General features: G+C 34.9%; 1 long non-coding RNA gene across 1 annotated transcript in view; it reads left to right on the top strand.

Annotated features, from left to right (window-relative positions):
- Positions 1-8594: 8594 nt before the first annotated feature.
- LOC140622282 (uncharacterized) overlaps positions 8595-22775 on the top strand; it is a 57202-nt gene continuing 43021 nt past the window's right edge. Inside the window, exon 1 of the long non-coding RNA XR_012022052.1 lies at positions 8595-8662. This is a non-coding gene — a long non-coding RNA (uncharacterized lncRNA). The remainder of the gene's footprint in view (positions 8663-22775) is intronic.

Raw genomic sequence — 22775 nt, 5'->3', positions numbered from 1 at the left:
AAATCAGGGAGCTTTAAAGCTAGAGGCATTATGCTCCCTGATTTCAAACTCTATTAAAAGCTCTGGTAATTAAAATAGTATGTTATCATCATAAAAATATAGAACAATTGAATAGGATAAAGAGTACAGATAAAACTTATGCATATATGGTGAATTATTTTATGATAAGGGAGTCAAGAATATCAAGGTAAGGAAAGTCTCTTCAATAAATGGTGCTGGGAAAATTGTACAGTACTATGCAAAATAATGAAACTATCTTAGAGCATACATAAAAATAAATTCAAAATGGATTAAAGACTTGAATATGAGAACTGAATTTATAAAACTCCTAGAAAAAAACATAGGCAGTAATCTCTTTAACATTGGACTTGGTCATGATTTTTTAAAAATTTGGCACCAAAAGCAAAGGCAACAAAAGCAAAAATAAATAGAGGGGACTGTATCCAACTAAAGAGCTTCTGTATAACAAAAAAATCATGAAGAATGTAAAAAGGTAACCTACCAAAGGGGAAAATGTATTTGCAAATTATGAATCTGATAAGGGATATTCAATATATATATAAAAAACTCATACAACTCAGGAGCAAAAAACCAAATTATCCAATTCAAAAAATGGGCCCAGAATCTGAATATACATTTTTTTTTCAAAGAGAACATACGGATGGTCAACAGGAAACAAAAGGATGCTCACCATCACTAATCATCAGGGGAAAACAAATCAAACCATAATAAGGTATCACTTCACAGCTGACAGAATGGCTGTTACTGAGAAGATAAGAAATAACAAGAGGTGGTGAGGATGTGGAGAAAAGGGAATCCTTGTGCATTGGTGGTGGGAATGTAAGTTGGTACAGCCACTATGGAAACCAAATTCAGTTCCTTAAAAAATTAAAAACAGAACTACCAGATGATCCAGCAATTCCATTTCTGGATATTTATCTGAAGAATATAAAAACATTAACCAAGAGATATATGTACCCGATGTTCATAGCAGCACTGTACACATAGCCAAGATATGGAAATGGTCTAAATGTCCATCAATGGATAAACAGATAAAGAAGTGGTACACACACACACACACACACACAGAGACACATGAATATTATTCAGCCATTAAAAAAAAAATGAGATTTTGCCATTTGAAACAGCATTGATAAACCTCAAGGGGATTGTACTAAATGAAATAAGTCAGACATAGAAAAACAAATAACATATAATCTTTCTTACATATGGAATTCAAAACCCAAAACAAACAGAAACAAAACATAAAACCTACCAAAAAAATCAAGCTCATAGATAGAACATATTTGTGGTTGCCAGAGGCAAAGGGCAGGGTATGGAGAAATGAGTGAAGAGGGTCAAAGATTAAAAAAAATAATTAAAATTAAAAAAGAACTTGAGTGGAAAGCTCATCCCTGAGCACAGTATATAAATGGCATCCACTATCATTTTCTGTACCGATATCTCACCTTGTGTTTCATAGTATTTATCACTACCTGATATTGAGCATCTGTTCCCTTATTGGAATGTGGTCTCCATGAGAGCAGCTCTGATCTCTAGTATATCCCCAACCCCCAAAGTAGTAACTAGCACATACTACTCAATGAGTATATGTAGAGTGAATAAAACAGTGGATGGATGGATGGATTTATGAATGAATGGATAAAGAGGTATACACAGTGGAAGCTATACCCCTATCATCGTTTCAGGATTAAGGCACCCATTTCCCCAGGAACCAGGATTAAAGAAAAAACAAAGCAAACAAAAACACTTTTTTTTTAATTCTTAGAAGAGAAGATAAAAATGCAGTGAGGTCACCACACTTTAGCAGAGCCTCCTCTGCAGAGGCAGTGGCATCCTAACCCCAAACCTTGGGCTACAATGGGAAAATATACTCTTACTGTTTCTATTCTTCTCATTTAAGCATACAAGTGACCTGGAATATTAAACTAAGTACAGATTTTGGGGGAGCTTCTGTGGAAAATCACTTAGGAGACAACTGGAATTATGCTTTAATGGAATATTCATAATCATCCAACCTGCCATAATGTTAATGAAATCATCATAATTAATATTTAGAATACAAACATTTCTTTCCTTTAAGTTAGTAGGAAAAAGCTAGAAGCCCATATTACTTCTACTTAATAAATTACTCCTTCAGAGTAGCCCATTATTATAGTGTCTTACCTTGTTGATCTATGATATTTAAAGGGTATAAACAAAAGAAATAATTTCAAATATTTTTTTCACCAGAGAAAGCTGTTTTCAGGCCTGCAAATTATATTTGGAGAGGCTAGAGCAAAAGTACAAATGGAGAGACATGTACTACATGTCTAAATAATAAAAATCTATCAATCAGACTAATAAACTGTTGATGAAATATGCTCTAGCATCATTCTGGGACATATATCCCTACATGACAATCTGAAAGTCCATATTTGAACCATGTAGTTTGAGATTTCTGGGCTGGTGGCCAACCTCATTTTCTTCCTGTCCCAGTTTCTCACGGTGAGTGGTCTTGAACAGAAACGTGTAGCAATGTTATGTTGCATGTATGTGTGTTCTCTGTCCACACCTGTGAACAGCAGCACATTGACCACACCTGTAGGATAGGGATGCACACATTGGTGGTACTGTCAGCTCTGGGGAAGGGCCAAAACAGGCCCTGTGTGTAGATTTGAGAATTGTTTGAGCAGGAAATTCCAGTGTCCTGGGTATCCACAGTGTAGACTAGAGAAGGGGATGGTGAAGACATTCAGTGTCCATCTCCTCTTGGTCCCACAGGTGTTTTTAGCCTGTGGGACAGGGCAGAGACAGAGGGACTATCACACATGGTGGACCCGAGGGTGCACTATGCAGATTTTTCATCAAGGAGAGACTTGCAACTCTGCTGCTGGAAATACTCTCATCCCTTCTGGTATTGCCTCACCCACAGACAGCTAGCCCAAGGCCATGTCCTTCTCCAGGTAGCCCAAATTTAATGACTTATTAAGGTGGAAATATAAAGTCCTTTCATTTTGTCCCCATGTTGGACAATACTGATTTAAACTCCAGAGCTCCCCTTGTGGTCAGCTGAGGCTATAACGGACCTTGAATTATAACTTGGCATTCCCTCTACCTAACCTTGCTTTTTCCCCCTCCCTTCCACAGCTGTTGGTCACAAGGGCTTGCTCTCTCTACTAAACCTCTTGCACTAAACTCCATCTCAGACCTTTTCCCAGAGAGTCAGCTTGCCTTACCTTGCTGGGTGGGGCTGCTTAAGGTACAAAGCCAGTGTACCAGTGGGCCTAAGTTTGGTCTGACCCATTTACCTAACGTTAAATAACATTCTCAGAGATCTTCCAGAGATTCTGATAAGTAGATTAGGAATGTAGCTGATAAATCTGAATTTTAAACAAATACCCCAGATGATTTTGATGTAGGTGGTTAATCAGATTCCATGAGTGACTTTTCACTGTTGCAAACACATTCTTTTTGAAGTCAATGCTACTAGGATATAAAAGGAGTCAAAAACCTTTCCTCCCTCTTGTTCTTTAAGTCAGGGAGGGACATATGGCTTTTTCTTAATACTTAATTGCGGGTGATGTCACATGAAACAAAGGGAGAAAAAATCCAGTGCAGTAATTAACAATATAAAATATCTTGCCTTATCCACTTTAGCAAGACTAGGGCGTTTCCCTCACTTCTCTGTTCACATTTATAACCCTTTCCACCATGGCCCTGCCAATCACTTTTCTCTGTTTTTTTTTTTTTTTTCTTTGCTGTACAGTCTATTTTACTTATCTAATTGTTATTGTCTATCATCACTACTAGAAGTTGAGCTTCATGAAGTCATGAAGGGCAGTTAATTTATTTGACTCTGGAATGTACGGAGAAACAAGAATTTCTCTCTGATTTAATGCCATAATTTTAGAATCTGATCAGCATCTGACATAGAGTAAGTGCTCAATAAATATCTGCTGAATGAGTGATTGAGTCAAATTCATAATGGATCACAGAAAGGAAGTTGTAAGAATGCACTCAATGATGTCCTCATCCTTCTAAAACACAAGAGGTCTTAAAACAACCATCACCAGCGTGAAGAAGACATTTTAGAGCGAAGCATTCCCACAGAGGATTCAGCACTTTGAAGAGATTGTAGATCTGTGATTCTGGCATTTACACAGATTATACAAGCAGCAGGTAAGGGGAGAGATAGCCAGACACAAATGATGAAAATCTGCACTTTAATGACCAAGCTTTTCAAACAGAGGAAATTACAAGAGGCTGACACAGGGACAATCACCAGACCTAAAGAAAAGCCCAGAACAACACAGGCACAAATGACAGTTGGTAAAAAGGAAGAGTGCACAGACCCAGAACAGTAACAATTGCTTAACCACTCATGGATATGGGTTTTACCAACTCCCCAGTGAAAAAAAATTATAAATGTCCTCTAATTCAATTTGTATATTATTTTGTAGTCTGCTTAAAATTCATGCTAAAGTAATGGTTTTCTAAATTGAGTGTGGTTTATTTGATAGTGTGATTTCAGTAATCCTCAACTAATCATCTTACTCTTAAGGATAATATCTAAACGGGCAGTCAGTTTATTTATGTCTGGAGTGGCCAGAATGACAAGTGGAATCAGATCTAGAGTCAATGCTTGAATATTCTCTTCTGTTTTGAGTGAGGCATCCATTGGGGGACAGGGGAAAGAATGTAAAAAAAAAGTAAAAGAGCAATATCTGCACTGTAAATGCTACTTAGCTTAATATTAATATTTAATGCTTTTTAAAAGTGCTAAGTAATGAATGCTGTAAGCTAATCCATCTATAGGGGAAAGGAAAACACAAGTTGCCAAAATTATTGGGGAAAATATGACTACCTTGCATAAATTAATAGTAAGACCTGCTTTTATGTAAACACTAGAATTATATATAGTCTATGCATTAATATGTTAATTTATAATATATTTTTGAGTGACATGCAATCTAGACACTTTTTTTAATGATGTTACCCCTTACTTCCTCTTGGGATGATGCCACTTAGAGAACTATACTCTTACACCTTGTTTCACTCTTACTAATTTCTTCCCTAAATAAATGATAGTCATTGTATGTCAAGAAACAAAATAATCTACTCAAATTCTTAAAATATTGCTATTTCTTACATCGAGCCAAAGAAATTCCATCATCATATGACATTAGAAGTGACGTAAGTGGAGAAAAAAATTTGTAGGAAATGAGTTAATAAAAATAAAATTTTGATTAATGCTTTCTGTGAGCCTTTTTCAGAAAAAAAAAAAACAACAACCTTAAATGTTTCTTGATCAGATTAATTTTCTCCAGGTCAATGAAAGAATACTCTTTTCAAAATTATTTATTTAAAGATGTATAAAATTTTAAACTGTAGCTCCTTTCAGAGAGATTTTTCATTTGCAAATAATTTAAAATTTGTTTCCCAGGTGATAATTTTTCCACAAGGAATTCATGTTGACTCCTTATTGTAGAACCATGAAGCTAATACTTGGTAGAAATATAGAATTATTATTTCGGGAAAAAAATAGGTTACCTAATTTTCAAATGGGCAACAGTTTCCTTCTGAGAATTAGGGACACACTTGACCTTTAATATGTTGTTTCAATTAGAAAATATTTTTTATTTGAGACTGATAGGTAGGTGACTTTTGGCGTATTTAAAATCATGAATTCGGTCTCTACAATATTTTGTCAAAAATATTTAAATTCTCTATGAAAAACACTGGGATACCAGGAAGATGAATAATAATCAGTAGAAATAATAATCACGTATTAGATCTTATACTCTATCAGAGAACACCATCTAAAAGGCAATACACAATACATGGGCTACATGCCTACTACGCTGTGTGGGGGAGATGGGTAATAAGTGCTGCAAGGAAGAGATCACTGTGACATTGTTACATCAATAAAGGCTTTGAAAAGTTTCTCAGCATCTGGGCTTTGAATTGCAGGAGTCACTTCGATTCAGCAGACATTCCTGTATAGTTATCAGCAATTTAAATTGGATATGATATGAAACTAAGGCTTAAGGAGTTCTTTCTCTGCTTAGGCACTGTTCTTTGTGCTTAAGCAGCTTTACTTAGAACAAAGAGGTAGTCCTTACCCTCTCCAAATTGCAGATAATGAAATTTGAAGATTAGAAGAGTTGAAGAAATATGCCCAAGAATAAGTAGCAGGTAAAGACTCAGAAATGGGAGTCAAGTTCAGATGTAACTTTTTCCAGAGTCTTGCTCTTCATAGGATACCATCATCTCTGCTCTTGAAGTTGCAGACAGAATGATCCTAGCAATTAAAAAAGGGTGTGATCTATGCAATATGCAGTTAAGTGGGATGAAGCAGTACATTCACGTTGAAGAGGACAGAGATGTAAAGAGAGAGAATATGCAAGCAGACTTGGTAATGTTTGAATTTTATTTTTTAGGTGACTAGTTGCTATTGATTATTATCTAGATGTTGTATTGAATTTAACCGTTCTCCAAACAAGTGCTTCTTTAAATGAAACTATTCCTTCATTTTTTTTTCATTCTGGCAAAAAACACATAGCATGAGATCTAGGCTCTCAATAATTTTGAAGTACATAGTACAACGTTGTTAACTATAAAAACAATACTTGTAAAGTAAATCTCCTTTCTATATTTTTACTTACAAATTTGAAAATCCCTAACAGTTCAAAATATTTTACAAAATCATAGGGTTTAAAATATTAATATTAATTTAATTGCCTTTTCTGTATAAGGCCTTTCAATATTATTATGGCTGTTAGTCTAAGTAAATACTTTTGATAATATTGTTAAAGACATTTTCTACCTTTAAAAGATTTACATAATTCTTTTACCATAGAGCTATTATTTGTGGATTCTGAGGGTGCAACTGATTCTATTAAGAATGTTTTTGGCTGCAAGCAAGAGTATATCTGACTTTCTTAAGAAGTTCAGAAATCTAGTCCAAATTTGTTAAAAACCCATCAGTGACTTCAGGCTGATGCACAGTAGTTTGCAAAGCTTAATGAACTGGTCATAATTGTTTTTAAATATTTACTATGTCATCTCTTGATATCCTCTTGGAGCTGAGTTATTTCTTTCTTCTATACTATTCAATTTTTTTTCTGGCTTAAGATGATTATGGAAACTCTAAACATCAGAATTATGTTCAAGGAAGGAAAAAGAGAAAGGATGGCCCATTTTCAATAGAACAATGATATTCTTCAACAGATTTCCCTTCACATCTCGTTGGATAGCACTGTATCAAATGGCTTCCCCTTACTGTGACAGGAGGAAAGACCAGGAATCATTTATTCATTTTTCTATCCTCTAGAATAAAGGAAGGCATGGAAAAAGGAGTTGAACATGAATATTGAGTGAACTAACCACCATTTGTCACAGAATTAGAGAAAAGCACTAAAATTCTTTCAAAGGAGTTGTTGAAGTGATAAATCTATGTCTTTCCTTATATCCTTTGAGTTGGAGAAGAGGATGAGGCAGGAAGAGAGATATCCAGTGAGTGATATCATAAAGTCTAAGTGAAAATAACTGTCCTTATGGCTTGTTGGAGCCACTTCTGATCCCATCACACAACCTAATTTTGATTAAATTGTTTTTATTTACTTGGGATTTGAATTCCATAATTACAATTGAGTGTACTTAAGTAATTCTCCCAAAGTATCTTTTTAATTAGTTCTCTTCTCTTGTGAGGTGTTTGGAGAAAATTTAATTTTACTTACTCATCATGAGATACATAAAGAGCTGTGAAAGTACTCTTATGAGAAAGGAAAAAAAAATAGGAGAGAGAAGAAAAACTAGTATTTTTCTGATGGTCTAGGATGTGCTAGCCTGTATTATGTAAGTCATTTCATTTAAAACTCACAAAACCCTATCAGGAACAGGTTAATATTGTCCTCATTTTACAGGTCAGGAAACCAAGGCTTATAAACATTAACTAAATTATCCAAGATCATATTGATAGTAAAGGGCAGGAGAACGGTTTGATCTCCTTGTTGCTCTCATTTAAGACAGAAACCCTCTTGAATTTACCTTCACATTCCCCATGCCCAGCAGAATGCCTGCCTCCTAGAGACACTTAAATGTTTATCCAGTGAATGAGTTTAAGTTCTGTCTGACTCAAAAGCTCATGCTGTTTATATGGTAGCCTGTTCCATTTCCCAAGAATAGTTTCCATTAGTGATGTTTTCCAGTTTTCTAGCACATTCTGAAAGGTCAAATTTTAGAATCTGAGGTAACCTAGTAAAATTGGAACCAAGTTTCAATCATTTATCATCATTTACTATCCCTTGATTTTGAGCAAGTCACTTAAAAATCTCTGGCCGTCTAATATTTTCCATTTTTAAAATAATAACTAACATACTTAGTGCTTTCTAGATGCAAGGAATTCTTCTAAGGCTTTATATAAACCAACCTACTTAATCTTTACAATATCACTGTGAGGTATGTGTGGTTATTATCTCTATTTCACAAATGTGGAAGCAGCTGTTGCCACAAAAAGTGTTGAATATAAAACCACCCCCAAATGCAATGGCTTAAATTAACAATCATATATTTTCTTGAATATGTAGGTCCCCATGAGGGATAGCTGATATTGGCTGGATTGGACTGGGAGGCTCTGCTGTTCGTTGGCTAGCTGAAGGTCAGTTGGAGTGAGCTAGGCTAGAATAACTGAGCTCTACTCTACAAGTTTCTCTTTCTTTTCTAGAGTGTGGTAGGTTAGCTTGTGAATATTTTTCTTTTGGAAATAGCATAATTGTAAGATATGAACAATTTCTAACTGTTTTTCAAGCTTTTGCTTGTGCCTTCATTCCTAAAACCTCATTGGCCAAGGCAAGATACATGGTCAGGCCCATAGTCAAGTGATTGCAAAATAAATTTCATTCTTTTCAGGGGAAGGTAGAAGGAAGTTCATATTTCTTTTTTTTTTAATTTAAATTCAATTAACCAACGTATAGTACATAGTTTCAGATGTAGAATTCAATAATTCATCAGTTGTGTATAACACTCAGTGATCATCACATCACATATCCTCCTTAATGCTCATCATCCAATTACCCCACCTCTCACCCATCTCCCCTCCAGCAATCCTCAGTTTGTTTCCTATAGTTAAGAGTATCTCATGGTTTTTCTCCCTTTCTGAAGACTTTTCATTCAGTTTTCCCTCACTTCCCTTATGATCCTCTATACTGTTTCTTATATTCTACATATTAGTGAGTGAAATAAGTCAATCAGAGAAAGACAATTATCATATGGTTTCACTCATATGTGGAAATTAATATTTCTGAACAATAATTTCTAACAGTAAGAAACTTGGCCATACTCAAATGACTAGTAAGACTAAAGCTAGGATATAAATCCATGTCATTTGTGTCTTAATCTGTTCTTAACACCATACTATGTTTTACTATGACTAAAGTTTTAAAAAGTCATTCACAAAGTGTTATTTGGTTTATGTTGACATCAGGCCATATAATGCCATGCAGACCACTTAGCACAGCATCCGGCCTATAATAAATGAAAAAAATCTCTGAGATTTAGTTATTCTTTACATGACTAGATCTAAACATTTTTAAAATACTCTTATAAATATAATTTAAGTTAATAAATGTTACCTAAATTGTGTTTACATTCATTGTGAATCACTCAGGAACTGGAAAACAATAGATATTGGCAGAGGTAAGAATACAGTGTCCCCATAGAAAAGCTTTATGTTATTAAGGCCATGCTATTGGCTTTGGGTGAGAGTTCAAGTTAGTTAGACTTATGATCCTTTCCTCTTTATTCCACTCATATTTATTGTGTATTTACTCTGCTCCTATCACTGGACTTACTTCTGTGCAAACAATAATGAATAAGACAAAATCTTTGACCTCAAGAGGTTTATGGTCTTTAACAACTTTTTCTCATTAGAAAGAAGACATAAATAAATGGAAACATATTTTATGTTCATTAGTCGGAAGACTTAATATTGTTAAAATGTTGATACCATCCAAAGTAATCTACAGATTTAATGAAATCTCCACAAAAATCATAATGATGCTATTTGGAAAAATAGAAAAACCCATCCTAAAATTCATATAAAATCTCAAGAGATTTCAAATAGCCAGAATAACCTCAAAAAAGAAGAGTAAATGAGAAGATTTGCACTTTCTGATCTCCACTTACTACAAAGCTACAGTGTAATATTGATGTGGTATTGGCATAAAGGCAAAAAAGGCAGATATATAGACCAATGGAATAGAATAGAGCACAGAGATAAGTCCTCACACATATAGTGAAATGATTTTTGAGAAGAGTGCAAGACCATTCAACGAAGAAAGGACTGTCTTTTCAACAAGTGGTGCTAGGAAAACTAGGTGTCCACATGCAAAAGAATGAACTTGGACCTTACACAATGCCATACATAGAAACTGAAAATATACCAAGAACTTAAATGTAAAACCATAGAATTCTCAGAGCAAAACGTAGGATGAAAGTTTCACAACACTGAATTTGGCAGTGGTTTCTTAAATATGATACCAAAGGTGCAGGTAACAAATGGAAAAAGAGACAAACTGGATTTCATAAACATTTAAAAAATCTGTGCATCAAAAGACTCTATTCACAGAATAAAAAGGCAACCTACAGAATGGGAGAAATATTTATAAATCATATGTCAGATAAGGGATTAATATCCAGAATATACAGGGAGCACCTACAACTTAAAAAAATACAAATAGTCCAATTCAAAAATGGGCAGAGGACTTGAATAGATATTTACCCAGATATACAAATGGCCAATAAGTACATGAAAAGATGCTCAATATCACTAATAATTAGGGAAATATAAATCAAAATTACAATGAGAGACTACTTCACACCTGTTAAGAAGGTTACTACCAAAACAATAGAATATACCCAATGTTTGCAAGAATGTGGAGAAATTGGAAATTTTTATACTGTTGGTGGGAATGTAAAATGGTACAGGTGCTGTGAAAAACAGAGTGGTGGTTCCTCAAAAACTTAAAAATAGAATTACCATGTGTCAACTACACTTCAATAAAAAATAGTAAATGAAGAAATCAACAACTGAATAGTACTGAAACTAGTAGGTATGTGACTATATCTTGTTGACAATGAAGTGTATAAAAGAAATTTTAAAAATAGAATCACCATATGGTTTAGCAATTTCCCTTCAGTGTATATATCCAAAGGAATTGAAGAGAAGTACTTGAATAGATATTGGTACACCTGTGTTTTTAGAAGCATTATTCGTAATAGCTAAAATATGGAAACAATCCAAATGCCCATCCACTGATAAAAATGGATAAGCTAAATGTGGTATATACATGTAATGGAATATTATTCTGCCTTAAAAAGAAGGAAATTGTAAAATATGCTACAATATGGATGAAACTTGAGGTTCTTATGCCAAGTGAAATTAGCCAGTAATAAAAATTAAAATGCCATATGATTCCACTCATAATGAGGTACTTAGAGTAACCTAAATCATAGAAACAGAAAGTATAATGGTGGTTGCCAGGTTGAGGTGGCTAGGGAGTGGAGAATGGGGAGTTACTGTTTGACAGGTATAGAGTTTTAATTTTACAAGATGAAAAGAACTATGGGATGGGTGGTTGTGATGACTGGACAACAACGGGAATGTATTTATTACCAATGAACTGTATAGTTAAAAATTGTTAAGATGGCAAATTTTATGGTATGTGTATTTTACCACAATATAAATAAGAAAAAAATATACATATATAATCTTTTCTTAAAAATGTTTTTGTCATTAGATCTCTGGCTTGTAGAGTGCAAGATCCTGTCATTGTCATTAACATGTGGATGACTGGGATAAGCACAGGACCGTAGGATAGCCACATAAGCTGTAGGGGTTTTGAGGAAGGCTTTCTGGATGCACTGATAGCTAAGTACAGCCTAAAGGACAAAAATGTTAGAGGAGAATGAAAATATCAGAAAAGAAGAAGTATTTTAATATGAGTAGCATATGGAATTACACGGTCCCATATAATAAGTGCGGGCCATAGGTAACTATTCAACACTTATAATGTGGCTACACATTGGATTTCAAAGACTTAATACCAAAAAAAAAAGTGGAATATCTCAATTAGGTTTTAAACTTGATTGCATATTGCCATGAGAATATTTTAATTGAATTAAAGTATATGACTAAAATTAATTTTCTCTTTTTACTTTTTTAATGTCACTACTTAAAAATTTTAAATTATGCATGTGCCTGATTTATGCTTGTGTTATATTTCTATTGGACAGTACTGGTGGGGAGTATGAGGTAAGAAGTGATGAGAGATGTTGGGGAGATAACGTAGGTTAGGGAAAATGTTATGACGTGTTTATTTTGTCTATATAAACTGCTGGTTTTGAAGAAAACATTCTCCTGTTTGTAGGACTTAAGCTTCTAACCATATGGTACACAGAACTCCAGACACTAAAACCATTTCTTCCTTACTTCTGGGAATTCACAATGGTTTTCTCTAATGTTCCCACAAATCAGTCTGTCGGCTATGGGCTGTAGAGTTTCTTCTTTTCTTCTCCAGCCTCCATTGACTCATATGTTGCCCGGGCAAACCTCCTGGTTGTCATGGCCCATCAGAAGACCACCAGAACCTACATAGAAGTAACTAAAATGGAAACTTTATAATTTTGTCGTCAGCACATTGTTTCCCTTCCATCATATATCATACTCTAACTACACTTCAGGAAATCCATCCTTTCCCCCCATTTTCAGTGCGAAGTCTTTAAAAAGGATTTGCCCTGTGGCTTCATGCTTCAAGTATGGACCCCAGTTGACTCTTGATTTAAAGGTGTCTGTGTGTCCCACTGGGATTGGTTCAGAGATGGGCATGTAATTCAATCAGAGGCAGTGAGACCCTGGGTAATGTTTGCTGTGGCTTCTGGAAAAGAAAAACCTTTTCTTCTTCTGTGGAAAGCACTTGAAGAGATTTTCTGTGCTGCTGGTTATGCAACAAGAATTTGTCCTCAGCTGCCAGCCGTCTTGCAGTGACAAGGAAAAATCCTGCCAAAGTGAAGCCAATATCAAAGAAACAGGACTGAGAAATAAAATGGAGCAGACAGACTCTATCTGTCCTAGCTTAAGGCATTCCACAAGCAATCAATTTCCTATATGGTTTTAGCCATGTTGAGATGAATATCTTTTCTTAGCCACTCTCAGATTTTCCCAAAGCAAAGGACTCCTGTGGCCAGAATAGTGGTAGGTCGCAAGCAGAAACAAAAGTGTGGCACTTTTGTCACTATGGTCTCTGAAGTAGTTGTGATTGGGCCCAGAGTTTCACACAATCACTGAAAATTAGTCCTGAGGGAGAAGGCAGGATTCTGGCTCTGCTCATCAGCTCTGCTTCTTCATCTTTATCCTTCAAATTTGCTTCCCTTTCCTCAATTATGCAGTAACATATCCATGAATGTAACAGAGGTATGAAGGAACAGTGCTGCCTACCTGAGCATCAGCCAGACAAAAATGTCCCGATCCACATAAACCTGTTCAAATGATCAAATGCCTATGTACACATTTGTATATCTTCTAGTTTATTGGAGGTCAGACCAGATTTAAGTGGTCAGATATGATTGCATCATATCAAATTTTGACACTTCCATCAAAACAATGATCTAATCTAATGGCTGTTCTCATGTTCTAACACGGGCGTCCTAACTGAAGAATGCGTAAACATCTGATATTAGGCCTCAAAAAAAATAGTAAATTTGTCTGCACAGCATGGAATTATGAAAGAACCTTTGCATCATAATCATGCCTCTGTGTGAGCTGGAATCTGTGTAGTACCCAATATTAGTCCTGAGCTGTGCACAATCTGGATACACCACTACTACCATTCCCTTCATTTTTCCAGCACTTGGCCTTGAAATTGAAATCATATTTTGCATACTGGAGCTTTCCAGAAAAATGACCCCATCTGATTATTTCATTTTGTTTGATTTTTAGAGGAACCCATGTAAAATAATTTAAAAACAAACCATGTGTTGATTTTATGCTTGATAATTATAATTATGAATCAAAATATTTTCTGAAAAGTTTCTGCCTTAGCAGAAGAATGCTAATGACCATAATACTTATTAATGGGGCATTCCTCAAAAATAATAAAACAAACTAAAACTTCTCAATGTCATCAGTGTATTGATTTGGGAGAAAATATACGAAAACTTTTCTGGGAGGCATATATATTTAGTTGAGACATATATACTACAGCTTACATAAAAGTGCCCACTTTTTGCTACATCTATACTGGTATGGGCACTTATTAAACTATCTAAGAGCCTAAATTAGATTACGCACTCAGGAAGTACTTTATGTATTGTCTAACAGTGATTTGGTATGCCCATGTATTTAGAAATAGCTTTCTTCCCCTAACATTTTATTATTATCAGAATATAAATCATCGGTTTATGATTGATAAGATGTTCTGTTTTTTTTTTTTACTTTAAACTTGATGTTCTGTTATAATTTTTTTATGATCCATCAAGATTCTGCCCTAGTTTTATGTTAGGTCAAAAATCCAGAAAAAAATATCATTAGTGACACTAGGAGTTTGCTCTAGCACACTAATAATTTTCAGTAGGAGAATTATGACAACGTGTTTCTCATATCCTCACATAGCATTCACACTCTGCCAACACTGGGCATTAAGAGGTTTATTTTTTTATATTTTAGAGCTCGATTCTGTTGTGAGAAATGCTTGGAAATTGTCTTAGATTGGCAAAAATATTGCTAGATTGCTAGCTGGTCTATTTTAAATTCTTCAACTCAAAAAAATTTCTTCAACTCAGTCACACTTATCAGCTAGAAATGACAGAATGGACTTAATAAATGAGCCTTTTAAAAGCATTTCCTCCAGATACAGGTAGCTCAGTGGTTCTAAAGTAGTAGGAAAAAGAGCTATTTGAGGAGAGAAGGGAGCCTTTCAGAGCAAGGTGAAGGAAGAAAAAAGTAGCAAGCCAATGGAGTTAATGGCTCAAAGTGCTAAGGAAGAACCAAAGGTGGAAGGAGAATTCCTCATGGAGCAAATATGTGAAAATAGAGCAATTATATCTTGACATTCGCAGGAAGATAAAAATATAGAGGATATGTTTGAACAAAAATAAATGGTAAATTTAAATCTTTCTTATTTCTAAGTTTTTTCTTGACTCACAAGGATAAAGTTGTTAGCAATAAGTTCATCGACATGTCGAGAAGAAAAATATTACAAGCAATTATTTGTGTACTAGTTATTGGTATATGTCTCAAAAGCCATGGATGCTTCTTCATTTCCCTTTGCCCACTGTGCTCAAATAAAAATTCATGGTAGAGCCTTCAATACCTATAACTGCATGAATGAGTAAGTGGATAAAATCATTGTGCCTTGGTGCAGAGAATGGCAATAGGTTAGCCCTGTCCTAGGAGGCCTTGTGCTTGAACCCCAGCTGGAATTTTTCTTTTCAAATCGGAACTGTATATGCTTTGAAGAGACAATACCCAGAAGCCTACACTCTCCCTGGTGAGGGAGAACATGACATTCGCCACAAATGAGGAATAACCTTTTCTTTCCATGGAACCATGACAGCAGAGTTGTCACCGTGCTCTTTAGGAAGACTAGTTTCTGGTGTATTTCTGCCTTTAGCTTGTCTATTGATTTTGAGGGAGCAAAACAAAGCTGGCCCAAGTGTTAATGTCAGATAATAACATTTGTCAGACTAGATATTACTCAGGCATTATTTGGTCAGTGATCTGACAAAAAGTCTCAGTTAACAAGGATTCACTGGACACCTGCTTTGCACCATTAAAAACAACAATAATGTGAAAACTGACTTAATGAGTTCATATTATCCAGAGACAAACATATATTTTAATAGAAAATTCTATTTCTTTGGGATATAGAGCATAATGCAAATATGAAGAGACTTCTATAAAAAGCAAAAGAGCAGAGATATCTTCTTCAATACCAATTCAAAATAAAATTAAATCATTGCAATTAGTTTATCATAAGACATCTCCCCTCTGCCCTCCCAAAATGTCTATGGTGTTTAAAGATGAAACAAACAAAACATGGTTTTAGATTGCATCAGCCAGACCAGTCATTGAATTCTGGAAATTCAGAATTACAGAATAATCACTACTGATGATATGATTTTTAAATTAAGTGTTTTGTCTTTCATTTATTCATTCAGCAAATATTTGAGTGTTAAGCTTTATGCTCTGTTTGACATGACTATTACAGTCACTGACTTCAAGATGTTCAAAATAGACCCATAATTACGGTGAATATACTAAGTTTGGTAACAAAAAAGAGGGGTAGGGTTTAGGAGACACCCAAAAAGAAGAGATTGAATGTTCAAGGAAACTTCCTGGAGGAGACAATTGGTGAACTATATATACAATGGAGAGTAAGAGGTCTGAAGGAGGTAGCATGTTTTAAGGCAATGGAGAGATGACACTTCAAGATACTCAAGATTGCTGGAACACAAAAGTGTGGGGCAGGATGTGCAGAGAACACCAACAGCTAAGGTCAAACCTTGCTAAAGTCAAAGATCAAACCTTGGCCAAAGGTTTCACAATCCTGTGAACTCTCTAAAACCATGTGAAGATGTTTTTCATTTTTATATGCACTTTTTTTCTAGGCAGTCCATGGTTTTCACTAAAATCTTAGTGATAGCTAAGTAGTCCATACATAGGAAAATGTGTTTAGAAGCATTAGTGCTCAAAGAAATGCAAATTAAAACTACAAAGAGATACCATATCAAAATATGTAAAACTTAATAAGGACCTAAAAATATGAAATGTTTGTGCAGATATGGAGAAACTGGTGAGTATAAAATGGTACAGACACTTTGGAAAATTATCAGTTTTCATTAACATAATCATACCACTATTTTATGACCCAGAAATTTTATTCCTGATTCGCCCTCCACAAGATAAGTGAATCTTTCCACCAAATGGATTGTGAAACAATGTTCACAGCAATGTTATTCACAATTGCTCCAAACTTGAAATAGCCTTAATGTCCATCAACAGAAGAATGAGTAGACAATTTGTCTACTGCTGCTAACACAAATTACTGTAAACTTACTGACTTAAAACAGCACAAATTTAATTTCTTACAATTCTAGAGGTCCGAAGTTCAAAACAAGTCTTTGGAGCTAAAAGCAAGGTGTCAGTAGGGCTGCTTCTTTCTGGGCTCTGCAAGAGAAGCCGTTTCTCATCTCTTCGTTTCTAGAGGCTGTGACATTCCTTGGATCTTAACTGTGTCACTTCAATCTTTGCTTCCATCATCACATCAACTTCTCCTTTATTTTTACCTCCTGCTTCCCTCTTATAAGGATCTTTGAGAGACATCATTGAGAGGCCATTATTCAGCATAACATAGAACTGTTGTTTATTCTTATAATGGAATAGCACTCAAAATTAGGGAGGAATAAATTATACATATAACTAAATTATGGATGAATTTAATAACGTTAAACAAAAGAAGGTAGTTTTAGATGAGCATATAGAATATGATTTATTCATATGAAGTTCAAAGCTAAACTAACCTGTGGTTATAGAAGTCAGAATAGTGGCTACCGCTGGTGGTGATAATAACTGAGAGTGGCCTTGGGATAGTTTATGGAGTAGAAATGTTCTACATCTTGATATGATGTATGATTACATATTGTACATTACCATATATAACTAAATTTTTTTAAATATTTATTTTCTATTGAGTACTTTGGTTCTTCTTCTTCTACATTAACAATTTAATCTTACTATGTCTGACTCTGAAGACTTTATCCTGGTTTTCACAAATACACATTTGTTATTTCTCCTATGATTCCTATTAATTCAGGGGCACCCATTTCTCTTGGTTTCTCAGGGGAATGATTTGGAACTCTCTTCCAGCCTCTGTGTCAGGGTCCCCAAGATGACTCACGGGCTCCATTATTTGCTATAAGGACACAGAGGACTCAGAAAAGTTATTATCTTCATGGTTATGGTTTATTAGAATAAAATGATATAAAATCAACAAAGGGAGAATGCAATTGGGTAAAGTCTAGGAGAAATTAGATATAAACTTCCAATATTCCTCTCTCAGCGAAGGAGCCTAAGACCCCTTGATTCTCCCCAAAATGTATGAAAACATGCAAAATGTTGCTAATCGTGAAAGATCATTAAAGCCATGGTGTCCAGGGTTGTTACTGGGGATCAGTCAGATAGGCATGTAGCTACTCAGATTCCAGCATCACCCACCATGCCCAACCTCACAAAAACTTACGGCCTCGGGCATAAAAACCCCACTGTTTTCAAGCAGAATATTTTAGGGGCTCAGAGGTTATCTCCAGGAGCCAGCCAAAGTCCAGTCCTGAAGATATGCCTTCTTTTGGAATGTGCAGGGTTTGAGCAATCCAGGCTCACTCTGTAACCCTTTACAGCTCACCCTCATTTTGAACCAATTAGGTCCAATTAGAGTAAATTTGGCTATGATATATCTCTTAGATCTAGTGTCTCTTCTCTATTTCCCTGGTCCCTGTGTGACTCCCTTACTTTATCTTCAGTTATCTACTACATTCTCACAGCAACTCCTACCATCCTTTCTCACTCACTCAAATAGATCTTTCACATTCCTGTTAGAGGTATTGCTCTAAAAATCAAATTTGATAACGTCACTGCTCTTCTATAAAAACTATACTGTTGACAATAATCTTAATATTCACTTTTCATAGAGCATTATGTATCTTTTTAAAAAACTGCACAATTCTCACTAAATTGGAGGGTGTATTCAATATATTTGTAAGTAGAAAAAGCAAGGGATAAAAAAAACATGAATTACATTCTTGTGTGTTTATGTGTGTGTGCATGCATGTGTACACTTATATAGAAAAGTCTGGAGAAGCTGACCCCAAATATAGCCAGTAGTTATCTTTGGGTGGTTTAGAAAACTAGTGATTTGGGTTTTTTAGGTATATCCTATGAATATTAATTTTTAAAGATGAGCATGTGATAACTTAAAACACAATGAGATTATTAAACATATCTGTGGTTCTCCAATAGCTCAATGATTTCTAAGCAGTTTGAACTACATTGTATGAATTAAAAGTCCACCCTTACAAAGTGGCTGCACATGACTTTTACATCATCTTTTCATGAAACTTCAAACCATGAATTCTGCTCGGTAGTCATAATGAATGTAATGCAAATCCCTGGATACTTCTTCAGCTTGGTCAGCCCTGATGCCTTTACATTTTTGCTTTTATGCCAGGAATGTCTGTCTCTTCACCTGGAAACTACTTTTCTTTCAAAAGCCAGATTAAATGTTACCTCCGCTGGGAATACTTTCCCAATGTTCCAGGCAGAAGTAAGACTCTTCCTCCTGTTGTTCTCACAGCATTTTGTCAACATGTGTTCATAAATTTAATACATAAAATTTAACAGTTTTTTGTCTATTTTTCTCCACTAGATCTTGAGTTGTTAAAATCAAGAATGCGTCTATATCCATATATTTATTTCAAGCTCTTTCCACAGTGCCTGGTGCAATTGTATTTTCAATACTTTTTTTCCCCCTGAAGTGCAATTGAAATACAATATTATTTTGGTTTCATGTGTACAATATAGTGATTCAACATTTATATGCATTATGAAGTGATCACCACAATAAAACTAGCTACTTAAATAAGAAATAATCTCTTTTGATGAAGATAAGGCAGTGAAATAACTTATAGGCATGCAAAAATCAATGATAATATTTTCCACCAACCATTATAGCTCGTGAGGTTTAATTTTTTCTTATGACAAAGAAATATTTTCCTTTCTGTTCTGAAAACAAAATCCGGTAGGCTATGCATACTTGATTTGCACCTTTAGATGGTGCCATTATGTACAATATTTGATCCAATGTTCAATTTCTGTGACTTTAGGTCTAGGTCTCCTATATTCAAATGTCTCTTGAAGTCAGATATTGCTCAATACTGCCAGTTTCTGTGCAGTAATTTATGGACAAATATAAATAAAATTCCAGTAAGAAGCAATTCTACGTTGTGTTTTACCTTGGCTTATGTTGCTGGATAAAATTATCTGGAGTTGTCTATTTTTTCTGTTTTTCACTATTCAAGTTAAACTATTTGTTCTGAATTTGTAAGAAATTCCACCCACATAAATATCCCAATTATTATCTTAATTCTCAAACTAAGTCTTTAGCTATATCAAAAATGTCTGAAGGATAGCATTCATTTCCATGTGAAGAGTCATAGCTAGGACTAAAATTAATTAGAATAGGGGATAATAAATTAGGAGATTTAGGGAAGCATGTTTCAGACTTCAAAGATTCAGCATAAGATGAGAGAAATAGACTGGTACCAAGGGTTTAAGTATAATTGTGAGTTTTTATATCTATTTTTCTACACATAATTTACAAATGTGTGATGGTTTATTTTACGTTTCTTTTTCACTGGGCCAAATATTTAATCAAATGTTAAATATTATTATACTCCTGTGAGGGTGTCTTGGGGTGAGATTAACATTTGGATCTGTAGATTCGAGTAAAGCAGACTGCTCTTCCTAATGTGGATCTTATACAATCATCTTGAGGCCTGAATAGGATAAAAAGGCTAATACTCTCATCCAGATGCCTTTGAACTGGACATTGGCTTTTTTCTGCCTTATTATTCAGATGGAAACATTGGCTATTCCTGGGTCATGAGCATGCTTCTCTTCCTTCATAGTGAAATTACACCATCAGTTCTAGTTCTTAGGTCTTTGGACTTGGACCAGTACCACACATTGGCTCTTCTTAGTCTCTAGCTTGCCAATTCACCCTGCAGATCTTGGGACTTATAAGCCTCCATAATCATATGAATTAATTCCTTGTAATCAATCACTCTCCTTCTCTCTATATATATCTATATATATCTATATATTTCTCTCCAAATATATTTATATCCATCTCTATCTCTATAATTATATGTCCTGTTTCTCTAAGGAATTCAACTAAGACAAAATGAATCAGTAAGTTTTACTTTATGTGGTGGTACTGACAAATGATTCAGACTTACAGGTAAAGCACTAAACAGGACCAATTCACATTTATTATTAAATCATGTTGTTTCAATCAATACGTAATAAATTAGGGCAACATTTAGTTGGGAAAGAAAAAATGTTACTTTAATTTTTTGTATAGCATTATCACTTTTGTAAAAAAATAGTGCTTTTAAATGTAATTTTGTACACTTATTGTTTTATCTTCTTTTAGGATAAAGAAGAAAAAGGGCCCAGAAATATTTTTTTAATAAAAAAACCCTTATTTTTGTCAAGTGCTTGAAAATATACTGCAATATTTCATAATTAGTTCAGGTAAATGAATATTTTTTCAAAAAGAATTAAAGAGGACAAAAGAAAATAGAGCAAAAGACACCAGAACTTCAAAATTAGTATTTGTCAATAGTAATTTTGAATTTTTGATTCCCCCTGGTTAGAACAAACATTGGAACTGAGACTATAGTGCTTCTCTGCCATGATATTTTAGCTCTATTCCTCAACATTCATACTACAGGCAAAGGAAAAAACAGTTTAACACTTGATTGTCCAATTTTTGTATTAGTTATCAATTCCTATAAGATAATCTATCTCAAAGTTTAGCAGCTTATAATCATGCCCATTTTTCATATTTTAGGATTATTTGAATCAGCTGAGTGGCTTTTTGTTTGTTTTTTAATGTCTAGACTGATTTCTTTTCAGCTGTCTCAAGTGTCTGGGGTTAACTGGTATGTTTGTTGATGGTCAAAGGGTCTTAGATGATCTCACTCATGTTTCTGGCAAATAGCATGCAGTTAACTAGAGCACTTTAACTTTGCTCTACATGGCCTCCCACCATTTTGCAGGCTTCCTTAGGCTCAAGTTTCAAAGTGGACAAGCACTTTTCAAATTTCTGTTCATGTCACCTTTTTTATTATTCCATTCTCCAAAGCAAGTCACACAGCCAAGAGGGGCATACCCAAGGGGTAAGTGAGGGGCACACCCAAGGGTAATACAAAGAGAGGGGGGGAAGAGTCTGTGACTATTTCTTTTCAACCTACACTAGAGTGACTAGAAAAGGCTTCTTTCAGGTCTGAATTCCTTTATTCTATTTTCAGTCTTTTCTCAGCTTTCTTATAGATTCTGTGAGCTACCAGCTATCTTTCCAATGAGACATTTTTGCTTATATTAGCCAGACTCAATTTCTATAGTTTTCATAAAGAATTCTGACTGGTACTATCTGGAGTGCAAGATCCAGGGACACAATCCTCCACAAGGCTGCCCTCACTTTTGGCATGAACTGAAAATTTAAGTATCTTAAAATGCCTTTGGTTTCAGTAATTCACTATGACTCACGGAACACATCAAAAGCTGTTATACCCATGGTTATGGTTTGTTACAGGGAAGAGGTATATTAAAATCAGCCAAAGGAAGAGAAACATAGGATAGAGTCTGGGAGAGTTCAGACACAAAGCTTTTGTTGTCCTCAGGACACATTAGTCTACCCATTTTAATGTATGACAGCATGCATGGAATACTGCCAACCCAGAAAGTTCACTCGAGCTTTGGAGTCTGGAGCTCATCATGGGACTTCATTAAGTAGGTATGATTGATCAGTTAGTTTTCCCATGTGGTCAGTCCCCACTATCCCATGCCGTGGATGTCCATATGATATCCTGTGATCTGAGAGGACCTCTCTGCATCATCTTGTAGCATAAAGAATCAGATTTTCAAATGTGGTTCC

Source organism: Canis lupus, chromosome 2 (assembly GCF_048164855.1).
Source record: "Canis lupus baileyi chromosome 2, mCanLup2.hap1, whole genome shotgun sequence".
Classification (NCBI taxonomy): Eukaryota; Metazoa; Chordata; class Mammalia; order Carnivora; family Canidae; genus Canis; species Canis lupus.
This window is presented reverse-complemented; position numbering and strand designations above follow the sequence as displayed.